Here is a 20,118-nt window from a genome sequence, read left to right as displayed (position 1 = left end):
GGGGTGGGGGGGTCTGCTGACTAAGAATAACATCATTGTGAAGTTTCATATGTGGCTGTAATATGAGGCTGAGCAGTAGTCATACATGTTAAAATGTACTCAAAACAATCCCAAGGCTTTCATCTCTAATCAGACAACATGATCATTTCAGCAGTGTTCTATGGATTGACACATTTAGAGAAATCCTTGTTATGGTTGGGCAATAATTCAATATTATCATTTATTGACTTTCAGCACAATCATGTTGTGATAACACAATCTCATCATGCTATTGGGCTACGCATTTCTCTTGTCTAAATTAATGTTCCCAAGCAAGCTGTAATTAAATAAAAGAAAATTGGATATTGAAGTTTTATGTTTTACTCAAATGAAGAGCTTGGACTCATGTGATACATAACAGTGAAACAGTGTTTATTGTTTTGAAGTTCAGTCTGATAATCTTATGTGATTTTTGGATCATTATTAATATTGCAATAATTACTTCCACCATAACACCTGGGCCTGTTCTGTGTCACATGCAGTAATGTGGAACATACCTTGCTCAAAGACCATTTCACAGAACCGCTGTTACTGTTATGTACAATGAATGAACTTGTGACATTCTGGCTGTGGAAAGGACTCCACTGCAATCACTCTCAAATACTAAAAGCCAAAGGATTACTGATTCAGAATCAGAGTCACATCCACTTTTCTACATCAAGGCCCATTACTTTGTACATCACCTAATTTATGTCTGCTCTTGCTTGATGAAGACAGTCTCCACAGACAAGGGGCAACATTGATATCCTTGTAATATTTTGCAGCTAGATATGCATCTTTGTCATGAACTCATGGTTCATCATAGTACCAAAGTATAATTATGCAAAGATTCAATCATGTAGCTTTTTTCTCAAATCTAATTTATCTTTCCTTTAACACATGCCAAATAATGTGCAGTTTTGCTCACTTGAAATCAGCAAGCCTCTAAACTGCTACGTCTGTTTGTTTGTTTTTCAGTTCAAAAATGTCCTACAGTGATAACAGTGACAGGCGTCACTTCTCATTAACTTGACTATGACCACACGCCATGGGTGTGCTCCCTAAAGAAGCCACTAGGAGGCAGTGTGTGACAGGTTAAATCTTGTTAGACACTCAACCTGGCTGGCAGGTGAAATAAACCTGGATATCCTCTTTTTCAAAGCCACATTCATTTACAAATGCAACTAAAAATGAATGCTGTGGATTGAGCTTAATAGTACCGCCCCAAACAACTCCAGGGCCTGAAGTGAAGCACAGTGGTTTAATTGCTACAGAAATGAATCAACATGCAGATGTCAGGCTTTTTCCTGTTCATCTGATAAAGGTTTTAATACACCAATATATCATTAGGCTAGGCGCACATTCGAAACAATGTCATGCAGCCTTTTGAAGTGTGTGTGTGAATACTAACAAAGCTGGACATAAAAGGGAAGGGGAGGAGGATGGAGGGGCAGCCCCTCTGCCCCAGATAAATAGACACACAGACACACACACATACTACATACACACTGAGTTCCCCTCTCCCCAGATAAGCTTTCGGAAGTTGGAGTTTACATTGAGCATCTGGGGGAAGTCAAGGGTTAAAGAAGTTTCCCACCACTGCAGAAAGACCTTTGTCCTTTTTTGTCATCTTGCCAAATCCCACATCTGCAGTAAACGCCTGCTCTTCTATCACTTTCTCCTTCATGCTGTGATGCTGACACATTCTGACACATTCTAACTTTATGTACACGTAAAAGCACATACATTCAAGCCCCTCACTTCCTCTCGGACTGGGAACATAACTTTTGGCAGAATGATAACACTTTGTCTCCCAGAGGGACTTTAACTCTTTACACACACATACACACACACACACACACACACACACACACACACACACACATACAACCACCACATGACGAACATGTTGAACTTTTCTCCATCTCCATTTGATAAATGGCAAATAGTAGGATACGGGCTATCACAGTTTGATGAAGTAAACTGAGATAACGTTTTACTCTCAGCTGACACTATCTTCATTTATCTGGGCCGTGTCCGGGTGAATCCTGCCTCTTGTTTATCCAGATATGAGACTCTGCTGCGGCTCCTTTTCCTAAGACACTGATGGGAAAATCATGTCTCTTATCTTGGCCATGAAAATGAAAGAGGAATGATGAAGAAGCCTCAGTCATGTTGGGCCATGAGATGGAAAAAACACCATGCCACCATGTGTGAGCAATTTTTTTTTTTTCCTTTCTGTATCATTAATTAAACATAGCCAGTAGCCAGTTCAGTTCAATTCAGTTAAATTCAATTGAAGAAACTTTACTTGTCTCCAGGGGGCAATTTAAAAGGCGCTTGAGTAGACATAAAAAAAACACAAAAAAGGCTTAAAAACACAAGCAGTGTAAAACAAACATGAAAAACATCAGTGCAAAAACAATAACCTGTAATATTATGATAATGAGAATGACATGAGAGATTGACATTACTGTGCAAATAACTAACTGTACGTTTTGATAAAAAATAAATTAGCTGTATGAGAAGATAATCTATGCAATAAAAACCTGTGTTACATATAGACAGTACAGCTGCATATTTGGCATATGAGGTATATTAGCATGGTCAAATAACTAGATAGTATAGAGCTAATGTAAATGTATTACCATATCAAACAGACTTGCAAGGCAACTGTTTCTCCTTGATGACCATGGAATTTTGACATATTCACAATTTTGAATTAGGTGAGTGAGTGAGTTAGATGAGTTGGTAAAACTGTCTTCGGCTCTATTTGACCATCTGCAAAGTGACGGGTTTATATTTACACCCAGAGTGGTTCTAATGTAGAAGAACGGTTCATGTGGGGTCAGTTGTTCTCCACATTCTCTGCTAATGATGTTTGGCCCACTTGTTGGCTGATACAGGACATACTGGAAAATCAATAATTGTTTTCTGTTTGTGTGTGTGTGTGTGTGTGTGTGTGTGTGTGTGTGTGTGTGTGTGTGTGTGTGTGTGTGTTTGTTTGTGTGTGTCAGACAGATGGCCATGTGTGCTACAATCCTGCCATCTGCTGAAATGAGTAGATGAGAGTAGATGAGGGGGCAGTGGGATTCATGTGTGAGGGTGTGTGTCTGTCTGAAGTCGGCATGTGTGGAATATGAAAAATGAGCGGGTGTAGCCTTGTCCCTTATGTTACACCATCTACAACTGAACTGCAGTAGCGTGTTTGTCCTACTCTACGATGATACAGCAGCTTTTAGCCATTGACATCAGGCTGAAGCTGAAGTACACAATATCTTGACTATCACTTTATTCACCGTCTCTTCCCTGTTTGTGGAATAGATCAGAAATATGTTGCAGGGTTGTTAATCAAATGAGAATAAAGCCAATCTAACTAGCTTATGCAGATTCTTCAGCAATAAAGCTAATCACAACAGAACTTCTTACATCAGCCAAAAAAGCCTGGCCTGGACTAACTGTGTTTAGTAGAATTGTTCTATCAAATGGAACTTAAGACAATGTGCATTCAAAACAAAAATTTCTGCTGTTGTTTAGATTAGAGTATTAGAGTATTAGAGTATTTTTTACTTAAGAAAAAAATCAAGCCTGAGATCACAGCGTCAGGAGTCATAAAATGTGTTTTAATATAACATAAATAAAATTCAGATCACAATTTCACTCCAGCAGGACCATAGTGTTACCAAGTTAACGGGCCACTGAGCTGTGTAGTTCAGTGTCGTTTCAGTGCCATTTACAGTGTTTCTAGGCTGTCAGCTCTGCACATGTGAAATTCAACCGAAGAAATCTCATCTCTATTTCAGTGGTGAAGAACTGCAGCGTTTAAGCAGCACTTTGTTTAAAAAAAAAAGAAAAGAAAAAACTTGGTATTTTACTGTTCAACTTAGAATTCGGTAACAGTTCAATGCAGGCAAGTAATGCATACCTTTTCTGGTATTATTCCTCCATTTCGTTTGTGCTTAAATACCCTCACCTTTCTCTCCCCACAGAATAATGTTAGCCAAGCGAACCTTGTGCACATGTGCTGCTTAGGTAACTCAGAGCCTTTACTGAATCGTTAAGTCTTAACTTTGCAATAATTGGCACTGACTTTAAAAACAGTGCCGATCTATGACTGGATCTTATGCTATAACTGAGGTCTGCAGTAATGATTTAGGGATTTAGAGAACATGAATGCAGCTTTGGGGGTTTATAGGCAAATGAGTGTAGCTTCCTTGAGGAACACCATCATCTGAGAAACCGTAGCAATGCAGCTTGGAGGAGCTTCAGGTGAACTTTCACCCTCAGCTTCGATGGTGCAAAGTGCTTTGTGATGCACAGCAGAACTGTAGACATCAAAATCAGATGGAGGAAACACACACACAACTGAAGATTTGGGGGAAAGGGTGAGTTGCTACCGATGAGTTACTCTGTGTTACCTAATGTAAAAGAAAAAAATCAGAATGTTGTGGCCTTGTAAACAAATTTTAATTGTAACACCACATGACCAGTTCACAAAGATGATGGTTCATGATCGTTACAAGCATGAAAATCCTCTCTCTGTCTCTATCTGCTTCCCTGTCTCTGCACATGGAAGGTTTCTATTATAGATAATTAGCACCATAACTTGGTTATATGTTTTTGGAAGACATGCAGCAACCGCACAATGGGTTTAATCACAGAGCTCCTTCTGCCGTCTCTTCATTTTTGGAGTGGAGTCATCCTTGTCCCTCGCCCCCACACATCAACGGAGGGGCCAGGGATTCCCCAGAAGGCCGATCCCATGGAGTCGCTGTGTTTATTGTTCATCAGGGAAGGCTTCGACTCCAGAACGGCAGAAATAGACGGTACATGTTGGTGTGTCTGCATCAGGAAGCGTAGTCAATCAGATTAGCTCTTGTTCATCTACATACCCAAACATTTATTTAACATTGAAGTTGAACAGCGGCTGCCATTTAGACAACACCTAGAAGCTGGGAAATATTTTACAAAACGCTTTCTGTCCTCATCAGAGATTTTCTTTTTCTTTTTAAACTCTACAAGAGAGAGAGGAAAGCTGAGAGAAGAAATGGCTTCTACTTGCAGTGAGACATACAACAACCACGAGATGGAAAATCTTTGTGAGTATCTGCTTGGCTGTCTATTGTGTCTGTGGGAGAGCTTGGATTGTTTTAGTCTATCACGCTGCAAAGGCAGGAGGGACGACTGGTTTCCATTAAGGCCAATCAAGTTGAGGCATGGTGTATCTTCTCCAGATAGGGATGTGGGAAATGGAGGCACTGAAAACATCCCAAGATGCTGGTTGAATATTTTTCTTGATTGTTATTTTATTGCAAACCTCATTGTTTAGTTGAAACACATCTGCGCAGGAGACGGTATTCTGCACGTCCTCCGAAAATGCTTGTTTCATTCTCTCGAGTTGAAGGAACAGCTTCTTGCCTGGTTTATTTTGAAAGAAGACAACGCTTTTATAGAAAACATGGCTTTGTTCGAGCATATGGTACTTGAAAGTGGCAAAGGCTACTCCTGCTCTTTCTTTCCATGTCCTTAGTGCCAATTCTCAGCATTAAGCAGTCCAGCTGAGAAAGCTTTGGTGGCTTAAAATAGACAAAAAGACACCGTAGGCAAACACTTCCCCATAAACAAATGCTAAGACCACTAAATCTGACCAGTTTATCTTCTTTGCGGTCAGTATTATGTAAACAGCAAGGACATTTGACTCTGCTAGTGCGGTAAAAGTTGATGAAAAAGCAAACGCTTGCCTGAGTTATTGTAACCCTGTGTAGAAATGTGCAAGTCTGAGGAATGAACCAAGAGGACTGAAGTATTTTACTGTCAACATGTGAAGCACCTGGAGATGAATCCATCTGTATTGTTAATGTATGTTCAGTGATTTCAACCAGAAGGGGAGGTTGAGTCTTGGAGGCCACTTAAGGGTGTTGAGATAATTCATCCCCTCATCACACACATGCTGTCTCCATTTGTACCACAGGGGAGCAGAGCAACCGCAGCAAAAGAAACACAACAGGAAGTCTCCAACAGACCCAGTGTCTTCCCTGTAGATATACAGGCCAAGCCAGATGTTCTTCCTCTTTCCCCTTCTCCCTCCTGCTCCCTACTTTTCCAACCATCCCCAACCCTATTCCCACCCCCCGCCTCCTCCTCATCCTCCTAAACTTTATCTTTTTTCCCCCTTTGCCTTTTCTCTCCCTTCCTTCTCCTCGCTTTCAGCCTTTCTTACAGCTCCCAGCCTCCCTCAGGGAGGACGTGTCACTGAGTCACTCGGTCCGCTGAGTCATGGAGGTGGCTCTTTTAATAAGCTCCATATGTGCTCTACCCAGATTGGGTGGCCTTCAGCAATCAACCCTGACCTCTGGGCCAATCACAGAGTTTCCTCAATGGGTCACTCGGCATGCCAGTCATCACTGCGTATTAGTCTTCAGTTACCTCTTCAGACCGCATGATTTGAAATAACTAAATGTTGAAATCTGTTTTGAACCAAAATGGCTACTGTGTTTCAAAAGAAAAAATAACACAACTAAAATCCCTTAATTTGAGCTTTGCAGAGCAGCAGTATGCACATGATTTCAATTTAAAAAAACAGACTCCTGGTAGAACTGATATGTGCCAGTATATGCTTGTTTTTAAATGAGTGTAGCTGAAAATCGTCCATGAGATGCACACAAACACTCACTCTCAACTCTCATTGCGTGCCTCCTGCCTTACACAGTTAATCGCGAAGCTTGGATTCTAATTGAATTCATTTGCCATAAATTTTTTGCTCAAAGCTGCTTTTTAGGCTCTTTGCAGGACTAATAAAATAATGCTAATACGACATCCACTTTGATCTTTAGTTCCCACAGGAGGAAATGGCAACTTCTGACACTGGTGGGTCATGGGTTTCATACTGACAGCGTTGTTTGTTTAGTGACAGCTATATGTAAAATATTTCTTTTGATCTAAAGAGATATACAGAGGAAATGTGTATTTGCCAAGAACCCCAGGAAAGCTGTTCTTCAATTTTGCAGGACAGTAAAAACATTAACTTTCTGTCCTTTTTCCACACAGGACATTGACCTGTGACAGATGTAAGATATTGATCTCCTTTGAGAGACAGTCCACTGCTTCACTTGAATGAATTTCTACAATGACACTATGGATAACAATAGCAGCTGTATATTGACAAGCGAGAGCAGTGATAGCTGATACTACTGCATGATTTTTCAGTAGCACGACAGGTTTCTAAATGGAAAGTCATAAGAACAATGAATATGTTTCAACAGTGTACGCCACAGATGACCTGATATTCGCACTAATAGATGCATTCATGCCTCTGTGCATTCACTCTCACAACAAAATCACAGCAAAACATGAGCCTCAGTTCCAGCTTTGACAGGAAGGAAACGTTTGTGCTGAATGTTATGAAAACCTCTTTCAGGCTGTATGCTAATGGAAAAAGAAAAGTTGAGCCATATCAACAGAGGAACAAATTAATCACCCCCTTGTTCCAGTCAGTAAAGGTCAAATCCATTTTATAACTACCATCTTTATCCAATCTTAAAATCTATTCTAAGAAAACATCTTTTCACATGTCGACTACATTAGCATTTTGCAGTAAGCTAGCCTGCTGTGATAAATGTGAATCTCTCTGTTGTGGGTGAACTGGGACACAGGAAGCACAGCAGAGCGATGCAGATTTCCAGAGAACATTTGGGTTTTGGAACCACCATCATCTGTTTTGCAGCCAGTACTAACTTCAGTACAGCTTGATTCACTCAAGTCGTTACATGACTATTTCATATTGCTGTAAGCAGAGTGGTGGCGGGTCAAAACAGGCTGATGAAAATAGAGGAAGAACAGCAACTGCAGCACGGAGCACGAAAAACCACTGATGACATTTGCCTATGTTTGTGTTTTAGTCAGGGACTATTCTCTCTGAAGGAGGATCTCTGGAAGCAGTAGCTTGAAATTTTGGTTAAAAAATTGTTTTCTTTACTTGGTGAGATTTAGATGAGAAGGCTTTCATATTTGTCTGTTAAATATATGGCTGTACAGCCAACAGCTGCTTAGCTTAGCTTAGCACAACCTCTGGAAAAACGGGAACACATAGCCTGGCTCTGTGTAAAGCTAACTAAATCTGCCTGCCAGCACCTGTAAGGCTCATTGATTATCACGTCATATTGTGTTTGTTTAATCAGTAACAACAAAAAAAGCATCAAAATGACATTTTTTTTACCAAACTATTTACTATAGCAGTCACATCCTGAGGTCGCCTGACAGTCGCTGCCCCCAGCCAACAAATAGTCACAGGACACAACCCCCATAAAACTACAAGTTGTTTGTAGTGTCTTAATTAGTGAGCTTTAGAGATTTTTTTTTTTTTTTACTTTAAAGAGAGCTACTATAAGAGTGAAATTGTTTTTTTTAACTTAAGTTAAACACGGGTTTACTGTGTTTGGATCAAATGTTGCCTGTCATCTTGACTGCATATGTTTGGTGATTGCAGTGTTTGGGTGATTCTGTTGTCAGCTGTGAGGAAAACCCAGAATGTGTTGCACTGTTTTATTCCTTCTCATCGCATCCACTGTGCTTACACTAGGCTAGCTGTTTCCCCCTGTTTGCAGACTTTAGGCTGAGCTGAGCTAAGCTAAGCCTGCCAGCTCTAGCTTCTTATTTAGTGTCCAGCAAGTGGTTTTAATCTTATGATCTAACTCTGCAAGAAAATGGATGAGCATATTTCCCAAAATGTCAAATTATTCCATGTTTCTTTTTTTAACTGTAATGTTAGATATGTTCTGTGTTAGTCATGGATTTAGTTACGAGTCAACCACAGTTTTGAGGGATGGAGACTTGTGTGTGTTTGTCAGAGAGAAAGAGAGAGTGAGCCCCAGAGGATTCAAGGAGAGAAATGACTAAATGTTTTACACACACGTACATGAACACATGATCTAATGCCCTCCTCTGTAAAACAAAGCAGTGGGAGTGAGTGAGCAGATGGACACACACAAGGACATGGAAGTGAGGAGGATATTGCCTCTTGTCTTGTGCAAACACTAAAGCACTCTCACTCTCTCTCTCTCTCTCTCTCTCTCTCTCTCTCTCTCTCTCTCTCTCTCTCTCTCTCACACACACACAGACACACAGGAAATAACGAAAAACAAATGTTCCTGTATTTTGCCACAAACACACTCTCCCACTGTCTTTCATTTTGATTAAACTGCACACGCACACACAGCTTTTCCTCTTGTGGGTTTACTTAATAGCACGTGGTTTGAGATAGCCTTCTATATCCACAATGTTCTCCATTCACTTTCTCTGAATGAGGGGTGTGGCTGACAAATGCCTTCCTAGCCACTTGGGATGGTGGTCACATGACCTTGCTGTGGGCGTGGCCAGGGGAGCAGCAGCAGCCCAGCCTCACCAGCTGGAGCTGTGATTGAGAGAGGAAGAGAGAGTGGGAGAGGAAGAGGGAGAAGAGAAGGAGAGGAAAGGGTTGGGTGAGTTGTCGATTTTTGTGATTGCGCCGTGTGCTTTTCTGTCTTGCTGTGAGAGCTGTGAATGATTTTAGGGGAAGAATAAGTATTTTCGGGGTTGGTGGGTGGGGGGCAGAAACAGATATGGATTGGTGCTTTGAGGCTGCTGGTGTCAAAGTTAGTTTACCAGGTGTCTCGTGTGCTGTGTAGAAAATGAAGTGTAGAGGCTGAGAGGTGGACAGTGAGTGTGTTGTTGGCAGGAGTTCTGTAGAGAACTCTTAATTTAGTGTGCAGGTCTTGTGCTTTCTTATTTCTCTTATTTTTTTCCTCTCTATCCTTTCCCTTTCTCATTGTTCAGCCATCAGTGAGAGTTTGGGGGGTCAATTCTACCACTCTACCCCCTCCTTCCTCTCTCCACACTCCCCACCTCTTTTTCTTTCTCCCTTTCCCTCCCATTGTGTCTTCAGCTCTGGAGCATGCATGGATAATCAATCTGCCATAATGGAACAGAGAGCTGACCAATCAGGATCACCCGTATTACTCTTTAAGTTCTCAGTTCTCCAGGGCTCTCACTAGTCATGTTTCTTCCTTTAGCCTCAGCTCCTGTCACATCAGCTAGAGTTTCCAGGCTGACTTTGATCCAGTGCAGTGGATTAGCCAGGCACTGATGGAGCCAAGCTGTTTGGACATGATTTAATTTTGACAATCCCTTGTGCCTGCTCTCCAGAGAGTTTGTTGCCAAGTTCAAGAAGAGTTGAAGAGATGAACAGGTCATACTTTCAGTTTGAGTTTTGCTCTTCCACGGGGAATATTATGAACTTTTCTCCTAGCTCCTCTGGTGGTGGGAGGAAAATTAGGTTGTGGTTTAGTCACTCAGCTTTTATTTTGTGTCCCAGAGGCCAGCAAAACCAGCAATATCAGTTATCTTCAATGTTTTCAGTGCGTCACATGGTCTAGTTTCACCCAGTTTGCAGTAACATTGGTTGAATAGTTGCTTTGTTGGATACTTCGCCCGAAAACTCTGTGAACTCACTAAGGAAACACAAGAAAACAGATACTGAAGCAATGAATGTTTTTCTGCTTCTCTTTCTGTCTTGTCATATGGAGGTGTTATCAGAGATATATCCTTGCTTTGCACCAGTTGCGTTATACTTGACAAGGAAAGTGTTGCATTTGACCGTGCACATTGAGGCTACTGCATGAATAAATCGCACTTGGGTGCCACCCTCAAGTCACTGTGTCATAATAACAACAGAGAGTAATTTGAACCAAGCAATTAATTTGGATTGATTTTCCCACAGTTTTCAGCCCGCTGTGTCGGTGTCATGAAGCTTAGCTGACAATGCTTCTGAATCCTCAAATTCTTAATGCTGCCTCATATCTGATTCACATAAAGCATTATTACAACATGCTCCACAATAGGCGCCAGTTAAAGCCACTCAGCCACTGCTTGCATGTTGCTATCAGATTAGCTCGCTGATAATAAGTAATTCATTCATCACAGATAAACACTTCATTAGGATTTTGGCCAGCACCATGAAAACATTCACACAGAGGTTTTTTTTTTTCTTGTTGTAATTAAAAGTTTGATATTATATAACTAGTCCTGTCAGAGATATAACATTGTGTTGCAGGTGCACGCAAAGATTTCAAACCTGATTCTTCAAAGGTAAAGCCTCTCTTGTGTACAGGTAACTTGTTGTTCCCATCTTGTTGGACACTTCAGTACTTCTGGCCCCTATTTTTCACCAAAGAATTTGCCCTGAAGGGAGCAGAGCTGAGAGGAGAAGAGGAAGAATACACTTGTTTTACAGTAAACAAGCAGACCGTTTGTCTGAAAATATTCTTTCCCATGTTACAATATCTAGCTAACTGTATCCATGTGTTCACAGTAAAATCTATAATGGACTCGTCTTATTTTCATGTTCCATCAGCAAGTGAATAGTGTGGTTATATTTTTGTTTGTGGTTTTAGTCTTTCTGTAAAATGCAATAGGAAGTCAAACATAACAAACCTCTGCCTGTAACCATGTCTTGGACTGAGTAACAGTCTAGATGCCCACAGTGGGAGGATGTTTTCTGTTCTACATGTATGTCACGGATGGGAGGAAGTCAGACATGTCACATCTTGTCAGGGGTGATAGGTTGTGGGCCTGCCACTACTGGGGGGGTTGGAGGAGAGGAGAGGGTGGAATATGCCAGTTTGTGGTGGTTTCTTCTACAGCGCTGTGGCAGTGTTATGCCTTGAGGCATTATGGCTCATCTGTCACTTTGTTTTGGATTTTGGGGTGATAATTGGAATCTACAGAATCTATTTCACAACCACCTCATGTTTGTTTGCATTGCAGTCGATCCCCAGCCTGCAAACTGTCACACATATTTAATAGTATAATAACTTTCTTCATAGGAGTATTGAAATATGGACATCTTGATACAAAGGATTGGATCACTTACTCTAGTTTCTCTTGAGTTTCTTGTGCTGGTGTTTGCACTTGAAATTAACAGTATGGAAGCATTTTGGTAATTAGTCAAGAAACTTATTTTATTCTTACTACTTGAAGAGCGTAAGACAGATGAGCAGTATTTTAATTGCATCGACATAAACACATCTACAGGCTGTTATACTCTCTTGCTGAGACCTCTAAACAGAGTCATTTGTTTTGTGCTTCTCAGAATATTATCTTGCATCTCAAACACCAGAAAGTGTTAAAAGTACAATGGTGAACTAATAAAGAGACCTAATTAACAATGCAATTTATATGCAACTAACTGGTGCAACTCAAAAAGAGCCAACTCCAAGAGCAGAAGTCAGCTCTCATGTCCTCTCATTAAGTGGTGCACAGCATCCATCGTTTAAATACTCAATCCAGCCAGCCCCTCTCCTAGTTAATGCTTGCTGGTCGAGTGATTTATTGCACCATGGGCTCCATTTGTTCTCTACCCAGTGCCAGCCCCCCCCCCCATTGCAGCTGTGGATGGGTTTGTGGCTGGAGCCTCCTAGTTCCCCTTCCATGTTTCTCAGAAATGTTTGGGCTTTGAGTTGCGTCTGTGGTCAGTTAGCCTACAGTACTGAGAACAGCCCAGAACAGTGGGCTCTCACAATGATACTCAGCACCACAGCGACCTCCCCGCTGTGTTGGGCTTTACTTTCTCATTTCTTTTCAGTCTCTGCTTACAGCTATCATACCAAACTCAGCTCTCTCTTGTTGTGTTTTTCAGCTTGTCGCTGTTATTGTAGCATTTATCTCACGTCTCATCTGTCTCTGGTCTTGCCCTCACTGACCCTCCACGCACAGCTCTTTCTCTCTAACTCTTCACACTCTTTCACTCTTTTTCGACGTGTTTTGGGACAGGTCATTATCTACACGACCAGAAGTTTCCATGTGTAGAGCTGTATTTCAACACCGAGCAGTACCATCTGCTTTGCTCCAGGTTAGGCCAGGGGTCGCATTCTCAGTGGGTCGACACAAGGGACTAGAATGAAAGATGAAGTGGGCCAGTAGCATACTTCAGACCTTTGCTGAAGTGCCGACGTCTGTTTGTGTCCGCTGTAGCTGTCATCGGCCTCGCCGAACCTCATCGTCTTACACGGCAGGGAGTTATTATGATAGAGAAACACGTCAGGATTTTTAATCTGCGCGTTCCTTTGGTTTCAAAGCATGGATGGGGGGATTGAGTGAGAGGGATTTCCTCTTGGATGTACATGACAACCCAGTGAGAACTTCCTATATCCTCGCAGCTCCCCTCTGTCGACCTCACTCTGTCACTAGCTACTGTAAACACACCTTTATGTTATCTCCCTCGAACAGAACGCAGTGTAGCATTGAGCATTGAGCTAGCGGCCTGTGATCTTTTAAAAACATGCTTACACTTGACATTGAGCACCAGGCAGAAAAGGCAAATGCTTTTATAGAGATTTCAGAGAGACTATTATCGGCCCATTACAGGATATAGACAAAATAATGTTAACACCCCTTGGAAAGGATTTTAAAGCTGGTAGTAAATCACATTTTAGCTACTGCCAAAATATTAACTGTTAGACCATTTGGCCTATCATATCTATCTTGTCAGTTTAAACTTGTGACTGCTGTGTTTTTTGACCAGTGCACCTGAGATGTGGGCATAACTGAAGTTTTGTCACTGCAGAGTACAGCCATCTATATGCTCTGTGTGACAGATTGTGCAACTTATTTTCACAGTTGAAGGCAAGCCACTATGGTCTCTTTTGTGTTCCACTATAGGTATTTGTGCCATTACTCATTATGTTGTAATTTTCCTGTATCCCAAGATGAGACGCAGTGTATTTTTCATTTGAGAATAAAAATTAAAAAAAGCTCATTGTAGCTTACTGTACTCATAAAACTACTCATAAAAATTTCATATGATATTAAATTGTTCATATGTTAATCCTGTTTTCATCTGACACACTTAGGACTGTCAGTCAACTGCTGCCCTCTGCTTTCTGGTCCCTCCATCCATCTCTGCCAGACAGCAGCAGGCATAAAACTTTATGATGTCTTCCTCTTTAGAAGGAGCCACCAAAGGGCCAGTGGAAATGTCATCTCCGGTTGAGAGAGAGAGAGTGAGAGAGAGAGAGAGAAAGAGAGAGAGAGAGAGAGAATGAAAATACAGGACAGTAAAAGAGAAACACACTTAAATACACACATGCACAAGAAAAAAATGCAACTGAACCTCACCAGGTCAGAGATTCAGGAGTTTCACCTCATGGGAATCACATTAAAAATGTTGTTTCAAATAGCAGACAGTGTTTAAGAGCTGTAGTAACTGTACGAGTTAAAGTGAGTGAGTGGAAGAACAGACATGATACCTTTTTTTCCCCCCAAATCTCAACCCCCCAAAGGAGTGACTGGATAACTTCTGAACATATGCTTCGACAGACAGAAAGCAGGGATGGTAAGAAGGGAGAATACCAAGCACCTTATTTGACTTACAAAACGTAATTTGAGAGAAATCCCATTTGTCCAGGACATGTTATTTAAAAACTTAACTTGATTAAAAAAAACTTATCAGTGATTTACCTGTAATATGGGTTAAACTGTCATCAAAGGTAGTATTGTTCGCCAAAAGTTAAAGGGGTTTTATTCATAGTAAACAACCTCACTCATGACCCACATTTCAGGGGAGTCAAAGGTGGATAAAAGACATTTCTTATCCTCAGTACAGGCTGAGTTTGTTGTGAAGCTGGGACATTCCTGCTTCCATGCTTAATAAGTTTGCAAGGCTTGGTCTCTTTATCTGATTCCCGATTTTGGTATGCTGATATGTCTCAGTGCAACAAAGTTCAATTTTATGTGCCTTCCACAGAGACCACGAGAAAATATCTTATTTTCCTTGAGGTCTCAATGCAACTATATCCTGCATGACAGCAGCAGGGTTTTCCAAACAGGTCATCACGGAGGTGGAGCAAAAACACTGTAAAAACAACATGGCAACATTTGTGAACTGAACTGTTTGAATACAGAACTGAAAACAAATTACAGTATGGTCAATTATGAAATCCTCCTACATAGACCAGTTCCTTCAGCACAGAATCTGTCATCAACTACACCATTTAAACAGTTTGGCTCATCAGGAGTAATTACACGTTGTACATGCCAATCATTTTACAATTTCTTTCTGTCTTTGTCTCTTTTACTCCGCGCTTCTCTCTCCTTTCTGCAGGATATTTACCAAACTGATATTGTCAGGGCCTGGGCTGGATTCAAACAATAACGTACAAAATCCTACTTTCTCACATAATTCAAAACAGGGAAGTGGTGATGTGGCATGTGTGGATTGATGGAAACTGAATTTTCTTTGGTTTTTAGGAGGTTTCTCAAGAATACAATGAAGGCTTTGTTTCTGGCATTGGCACGCTCAAGTTTCACTCAGTGAATATTAAATGTAGGATTGGATGCGATGTTCCTGATGGGATTTTAATGAAGGCCTTGAGGGGGGGGGTGTTGAGTTATGTGTGAATCTAGAGTGGGTAGGCGATTCCCTGAAGGTTGTATCTGATCGAAGAGAGACGCTTTGTGTTAGTTTTCCAGGGGGGTTAGATTACAGGTCAGTTTAGGAAGAAACAGAGTGGCCTTGATGCTTTAGGATAGTGGTTATTGATATCTGTCAGCTAAATGTTTACATGTTGCATACTTTTTGAAATATTAACATGATGTATTACTTTTTTTTGTGAAGGTTGAGGCCAGACAAAAATGCTGCTTGAAAGCCGTATTGTATTTTTTGGTCTCCACTGAGCTTTGCTGGCGTTCAGGGATTACGCAACAATAAATTCTGTTGTATTCTGCTATAATGTTTTCCAAGAAATGTGATAAGTTACTCTCTCACTTAAAGGGTGTACAGTCAATCACTTTTGTTTTGCATAAGATAATGTAATGGTTTCAAGTTAAAGATTTATCATCACTGGATTTGTGCAGTTATTCAGAAGCTTGTCCATTTTGCAATACACCTAATGATGAATGAACAGTATTAATCCATATTCACTTATTTGACCTTACTGTACAGCAGTACTGTACAATACATGATCACAAGGCCTGACTGTGGGAAAATAAGCAAAAGAATAATAGCTAATCTAAGGTATACTCCAGTCATTTAATACTGCAGTCCAGGACTCGGACTCCAGTCCAACTCGAGACCTGATTTTCAGGACTCATGACTTCACTTGGACTTGAGCACTGATGACTTGGACTTGGACACAAGCAAGGGGATTTAAGATTTGACCCAGTCTCAAGGTTTAGTGACTCAACTGCAACACTGGCACATCCTTAAAGTTGGGGGATTTGCAACAGATGAAAAAAAAGGTAAAAATTGAAGCAGCAGAGGTTGACATATCCCAAAAACACTGGATCCTACAATTCCCATAATGCAACACAACAATTCTCTCATGATTCTTTCAAACTCCTCACTCCAGGTTTGTAGAAAAGAAAGGATATATACTCCAAGCTCATGCTGAGATAACCTGATGACATCACTGTGACGTCATCAGGTTTATTTTCTCCGATTTAGTAAAGCTGCCTTCAGAGCCACAGAAAACATTCAGATGTTTTTCTAACTGTTTTCACAAGCTGAGTGGTAACCCTTGTGACGAGTGAACTCACATTCATGTGTAAAACTGGTGGGGTGCCCCTTTAAGCTACAAGCATTTCTATTGTGGAAGTAAATGCTGTGGTTTTCATCTGCAGTGAAGCCTTTAGTGACAAACAGGAAACCAAACACCTACCATAACACTGACAAAACACATGACAGAAACTCATTTTTGAACATGGCATGAGTGAAATACAAGCTTTGTGAAGTAACAGCATTTTTCACCAGCTATCTTTTCTTTCAGAGAATATTATCCTGCAGACCAATGACAAGCAGCAATTTCATCTTCAGAAATGTAAGGATTCACATGTAAATGCCAGTGATAGAACTTGCAACAGCCCCCATTCAACAATAAGTGCCCTCATTTGAAGATAAAGTACCGGAGTCATCTCTTTGATGGGATCTATCCAATCATGCAAAGAAAAAGCCTGAACTCATCTCCATTCATTAAACAAAGCCCTCAAATCAGCTATTGCATGTCACGAGGTAAAAAAAAAAAAAATCCTCTGCCTGGTGTATTTATTGGAATTTATCTTCACTTATAACAGCTGTTTGCAGTTTAATAAAGCTGTTTTCTTTTGCAGAGTTTGTATTGGTGATGGGAGATAAGAGGCAGGCCAAATATTTTGATGTGTTTTCTCATTTAAGGGTCAGGAAGGTTCACAGATGCACCTGTTTGGTGCTCTGCACAGGTCAGGTTCCCATATTTTTCATTTGAATGAGCTGTGCTCCTCACCGGCTCGCTGTGGCTTTTTTTGGCTTCAGTTAAATTAAACAGCGCTGTAAGAAAGAATTTTATTCCAGTGAAGTCTCACATGTCTGATACAATGTTCTATTTTGATGCATCCGCTGGGTCCGTCTGTGTCTTTGAGAACAGTTTGGATTTAACGGCTGAGGCCACTGAGTCGGGATCTGAGTCATACTGTGCATCTCTGTTCATTTGTAATGAGATTACTCATCCAGAAATGTAGTTGTTTGCAGTGGTAAAGGTTGTTAACCCTTTCTTTGTGGAACGTAATGAAGATCTGAGTCATGCAGAGACACTTTGGTTGTAGAGGTAGCTAATGTAAATGGTAGAGCTGTCACTCGGGTACATAAGGGACAATTGTGTGTAATAAAAATGTTTTTTGTTTTAAAAAGCTATGAATGACATTTGCTAGTGACCAGCTTATCTTTAAGGGGTATGATAAGGAAGTAGTGCTGATAAAAATGGATTTCACGAGAAGGAGAAGTGAATATCAACACAGCAGGGTGGTTGTCAGGTTGGGGCAAGATTTTGACTCTCCTGGCACTGCTTTTTGTTCTTCCCTTTTCCATTGCATGTGCGCATGTGTCTAACATTTGCTTGTTTTTGTTACTACGGTTATGTGCTTGCCTGCAACAGTGAGACTGTTGGTCTATTCTTAGAGAGGGGCCTTGTAAGCCGGCAGATGGCCTGTGGCTGGCGTGGTCAGGGTGCCCAGGAGGCAGTTTGGCTGCAGACCTGGAGTAGGTCATTAGAGCTCATTTACATTGTATTATTCAAGAGACTACTGATGCAATCAGTAGGATTCAGTGTACAGTTAGCAAGCTGCTGCTTTGTGACACTGCAAACACTTCCCACAGGCTAAAGATGAGTCGATCCAAATACCTCAGGATTATTGTTTCACTTATAAGACGCAGCATTTTTGTGTCAGCTTTCTTGAGGACATAGCTGCAGCACTAAATCAGCTCTAACCCACCGTGACGCGGTTTTCACAGACGGTTCAGATTACAGCACGGATTGAACTGTCCTGAATGTTAGGATTGCTGTTATACTGATAAAATTGATGTCTTAGCATAAAGGGAAATTACCCCTTTTGCATGTGGAAATTATCGTGCAAAGACAAAACCTATTATACTGAGCATTTACTGACTGATGATGGGATGGATTTTTCCCTCTTTTTTTTTTCTCAAGAGTTTAGCGATGTATTTATTGAGTTTTAGCCAAGCCACATGTGCTCCCACAGCACAGTTCATAATACTGTGTGGGAACTGAAGGTCGGGAGAGACTGACGGATACTGTCAAGACTGCTGAAGGTGTGGTACAGCCCTTCCTCATAAACACAGTCCAGAATTGTAGCTCTTGTGTCTTTCGTGGAACAGAGAAAAACGGTATTGAGTTCAGAGATGTCTAAGCTGACACATTAGTACTCCCATGAGTTTGGGATTTTTGTATGTAGTGCAATATATGCACGCTTACTGCTTTACGTTGTTTAATTAAGAGGTGGTTACACTGATTCTTCTGAATTACACCATCAGCTTTCATCCTCCGCCAGTGTGTCAATCTGTTTTTCTTGGGCATGTGTGTGTCTGTGTGTACAGCTCCTTAATGGAGTCTTGTGACACTTTTCCCAGGACTAAGTCACAGAGAACCAGAGGGGAAGGTTGTTTTTTTTTTTTTCTCCTTGTGAACAGTCTGTACATCATAGTTGTAATAAGAACTAGAAAATTGGTACTCATAGCCAGATCATCTGTTTTACAACCTTTTACACTGTCTCTTCTACCTGGCTATATTTCACACTTTCCATCTCATCTAAGGTCCCAGGAAGGCAAAACTCTGAGCAGGATGACCTAATGTGAGATGTGAAATGTTCCACTGCCATCTGTGTTTCATTTGTACTCATATCACCAACAAGCACACTGTTGCAAAAACACGTTACAGACCGGCCGCTGCTGTATCATGCCAGGCAGACAAATCAAAAGCACAAAGGCTTCTATGTTCTTCACCAAAAGCTCGTGGTGATGCTGGTGTTTTCAACTCTCACATTTCTGTTAAAAATAATGCACCCAGAACAGAGCCTCTGTACCCGTCTGCGTGCAGGTTTCTCATCCAGAGAAAGATGAGGATATAGTCAGGATGTCCATTCACCATCAGGTGCATGCATCAGTGGTTTGTAGTATCTGTGACTGCAAACCTCACACAGACACTACCACACGTTTCTGTCACAGCACAGGAAATGTTGTCTCCTCCTACATTAAGCTTGTGAGCCGTCTGCTGCTGCAAGCACACACTAGCACATTTGGCAAAGTTGAGCTGTTTTTTTAGTTTGCCTGTTGCAGCGGTGCGTTGGCACACAGCCTTCGTCTTCTACCAACTGATCCTCCTTAAGTTGAAGTGATTTGTAGTTGGCAGCTCCTTTGCCCAACAAGGTCTGTCCTTTTTTTGTATTCCTAATTCTTTTGCGATTATGACATTCATCTCTAGTCTACAGCTGCACTCTTCCACCTTGGCTTAAACTTCCCCATCGTTTGTTTCTGAAAAGTTTAAATTTCTTTTGTGGGCTGCTGGTTAAAATTTATGCAACATTAGGAAGCAGATGTGTGCCTGTTCTCATTTGATTTATTGGTTAGTTTTATAGTTGAGTGTATGTTTTGGAGTGAGGGTTACTGGGAAAATAAGTATTGTTTATCGAACGGTTAGGAGAAAGTTTATTTTGTTATTTTATGCACATGTGTGCACATCTGTCTCCCTGCTGGCAAAAGTTGGGTTTTTGGCAGACAGTCTAAATGACAGATTATCACCTTTC

General features: G+C 41.1%; 1 protein-coding gene across 3 annotated transcripts in view; it reads left to right on the top strand.

Moving 5' to 3' along the window:
* septin9b (septin 9b) overlaps positions 1–20,118 on the top strand; it is a 72,273-nt gene that overhangs the window by 35,646 nt on the left and 16,509 nt on the right. The window lies entirely within an intron of this gene.

Source organism: Seriola lalandi, unplaced genomic scaffold, assembly GCF_002814215.2.
Source record: "Seriola lalandi dorsalis isolate HSWRI2012SDOR001 ecotype SW California unplaced genomic scaffold, Sedor1 jcf7180002054487, whole genome shotgun sequence".
Taxonomy (NCBI): Eukaryota; Metazoa; Chordata; class Actinopteri; order Carangiformes; family Carangidae; genus Seriola; species Seriola lalandi.
The sequence above is the reverse complement of the archived record's forward strand: the minus strand, read 5'-3'. Positions and strand labels throughout refer to the sequence as shown.